The sequence below is a fragment of the Lutra lutra genome, chromosome 5, assembly GCF_902655055.1.
Source record: "Lutra lutra chromosome 5, mLutLut1.2, whole genome shotgun sequence".
In the NCBI taxonomy this organism is placed as follows: domain Eukaryota; kingdom Metazoa; phylum Chordata; class Mammalia; order Carnivora; family Mustelidae; genus Lutra; species Lutra lutra.
In genome coordinates, this window is record NC_062282.1 from 4,682,454 (window position 1) to 4,685,785 (window position 3,332).

The window sequence follows — 3,332 nt, forward strand, 5'->3', positions numbered from 1 at the left end:
GATTACTTCCTTTACTGTGCAGAAGCTTTTTATTTTGATGTAGTTTTTGGTAGTTTATTTTTGCTTTCATTTCCCTTGCCTCAGGAGACCTATCTAGAAAAACACTGCTATGGCCAATGTCAGAAAAATTACTTCCTGTGCTTTCCTCTAGGATTTTATGGTTTCATGTCTCACATTTAGGTCTTTAATCCATTTTGAATTTATGTTTGTGTGTGGTGTAAGAAAGTGGTCCCGTTTCATTCTTCTTCATGTAACTGTCCAGTTTTCCCAATACATTTGTTGAAGAGCCTATCCTTTTTCCCATTGCATATTCTTTTTTTTTAAAGATTTTCTTTATTTATTTGACAGAGAGAGAGATCACAAGTAGGCAGATAGGCAGGCAAAGACAGAGGGGGAAGCAGGCTCCCCGCTGAGCAGAGAGCCTGCTGCAGGGCTCGATCCCAGGACCCTGAGATCATGACCTGAACCAAAGGCAGAGGCTTAACCCACTGAGCCACCCAGGCACCCCTCCCATTGCATATTCTTGCCTCCTTTGTCAAAGATTAATTGCCCATATAATCAGGTTTATTTCTGGATTTTCTATTCTGTTCCCTTGATTTATGTGTCTACTTCTGAGCCAGTGCCATACTGTTTTGATCACTACAGCTTTGCTGTATATCTTGAAATCTGGGACAATTCACATTTTAATAGCTGCCCAAAGAATATCGCAATGTATTTTTACCTAATCTTTTGTAATACAGTTTTCTTATAAAAATAGTACATATTCATAGAAAGTTGTTTAATATGCACTATTAGGTGAAAAAAAGAGATATAAAATAATATCTTTAGTATGATATAACTAATACTAAAGTTAATAATAAATATTATATACATAAAATATCTATATAGATTAACATTAAATTATAAGCAAGAAATAAACCTATGGGAATTTCTAATTATTCATTTGTTTAAATATAGAAGACTTCACGATTTGGATCTCCCTGATGGCTAATGATGATGAACATTATTTCATGTGTCTGTTAGCCATTCCTATGTCTTCTTTGGAGAAGTGTCTGTTCACTTCTTCTGTCCATTTTTTGACGTGCTTATATGTTTTATGTGTGTTGACTATAAGAAGTTCATTATCAGCCTTTTGTCTGTATTGTCATTTGCAAATATTTTCTCCCATTCCTTGGGTTGCCTCTTTGTTTTGTTGACCATTTCCTTTGCTCTGCAGAAGCTTTTGATCTTGATGAAGTCCCAAAAGTTCATTTTTGCTTTTGTTTCCTTTGCCTTTGGGGACATGTCTTGAAAGAAGTTGCTGTGGCTGATATTGAAGAGGTTACTGCCTATGTTCTCCTCTAGGATTTTGATAGATTCCTGTCTCACATTGAGGTCTTTTATTCATTTTGAGTTTATCTTTGTGTATGGTGTAAGAGAATGGTCGAGTTTCATTCTTCTACAGATAGCTGTCCAGTTTTCCCAGCACCATTTATTGAAGAGACTGTCTTTTTTCCACTGTATATTTTTTCCTGCTTTGTCGAAGATTACTTGACCATAGAGTTGAGGGTCCATGTCTGGGCTCTCTACTCTGTTCCACTGGTCTATGTGTCTGTTTTTGTGTCAGTACCATGCTGTCTTGGTGACCACAGCTTTGTAATAAAGTTTGAAATCAGGTCACGTGATGCCCCAGTTTTGTTTTTCTTTTTCAACATTTCCTTAGGAATTTGGGGTCTCTTCTGGTTCCATACAAATTTTAGGATTGTTTGCTCTAGCTCTTTGAAAAATGCCAGTGGAATTTTGATTGGGATGGCATTGAAACCACATTGAGATACCACCTTATACCAATTAGAATGGCCAAAATCAACAAGATAGTAAACAATAAGCGTTGGAGAGGGTGTGGAGAAAGGGGAACCTCTTACACTGTTGGTATGAATGGAAGTTGGTGCAGCCACTTTGGAAAATAGTATGGCGATTCCTTAAGAAATTAAAAATAGAGCTACCCTATGACCCTGCAATTGCACTACTGGGTATTTGCCCCAAAGATACAGATGTAGTGAAAAGAAGGGCCATCTGTACCCCAATGTTCATAGCAGCAATGGCCATAGTTGCCAAACTGTGGAAAGAACCAAGATGCCCTTCAACAGATGAATGGATAAAGAAGACGTGGTCCATATATACAACAGAGTATTATGCCTCCATCAGAAATGATGAATGCCCAACTTTTGTATCAACATGGATGGGACTGAAAGAGATTATACTGAGTGAAATAAGTAAAGGAGAGAAAGTCAATTATCATATGGTTTCACTTACTTGTGGAGCATAAGGAATAGCATGGAGGACATGGGGAGATGGAGAGAAGGGAGTTGGGGGAAATTGGAGGGGGAGACGAACCATGAGAGACTATGAACTCTGAGAAACAAACTGAGGGTTGGGGGGGTGAGCCTGGTGGTGGGTATTAAGGAGGGCACGAAGTGCATGGAGCACTGGGTGAGGTGCATAAACAATGAATTTTGGAACACTGAAAAAAAAATTAATTGAATTTAAAAAAAAGACTTCACGAATTTGTGTGTTATCCTTGCATATCTATGTTCATCTTCTCTGTATCGTTCTAATTTTACATGTGCTGAAGCAAGCACCTATTACTCATTTCTACATCACTTAAATCCTTAAAGATAAACAATAGATTTTTCATAATTAAAAAACAACATCAATAAAGATATTTACAAAGAAGGAAAAGAGGAAATCATTCATACAGAAAACATCTCGACGCCAAAGCAAAGGCCTCAAAGAGAATAAATATCAGCCTTAGCAAGGCTCTTGGTCCACGAGATAATGAAGAATGTGGCCCCAACTTACACTGTACAATCCAGCATGCCTCCTGACAGCTTAACACATGCTTACTGCTGCTTATTATACTTTAATACAGATACAGAATTAATATTTGATGTTCTTCTGCTGTTTCCCTGCTTGTGAGTATCTACAGCCTGAGTAAGCAAGTTGCAGACTAGAGACGTAAAAGCATGCAGCTAAATTCACGTTTCCCCTTAATGTCAGAAACCACAGCTACATTAAAAAGGATCATCAGGGATGCAGGTACACTCTGATGTTTTAATCTCACCCATTTTCACATTCAAAGGGGGCATTGAGTGTTACTCAGAAGTACATAATTGTGCCCAGAGCAGAGAGCACTTAGTGTCAGCTGCACATGAGCTCCAAGTGTCAGCTAGAGATTTACGGGAGTGTGTCAGCAGACACGGGGCTGGGGATCCTTCTGAGCTCTGTGGAGCTCTTGGCAGGGAGCCTGCTGCCTGGGTGGGTTTTGATGGGCTCTGTGTATGTCTCCTAGCTCT

At 38.8% G+C, this 3,332-nt stretch overlaps 1 pseudogene; it reads right to left on the reverse strand.

The window, feature by feature from the left end:
• Positions 1-2,524: 2,524 nt before the first annotated feature.
• Positions 2,525-2,618, reverse strand: LOC125101441 (uncharacterized; annotated as a pseudogene).
• Positions 2,619-3,332: the final 714 nt, after the last annotated feature.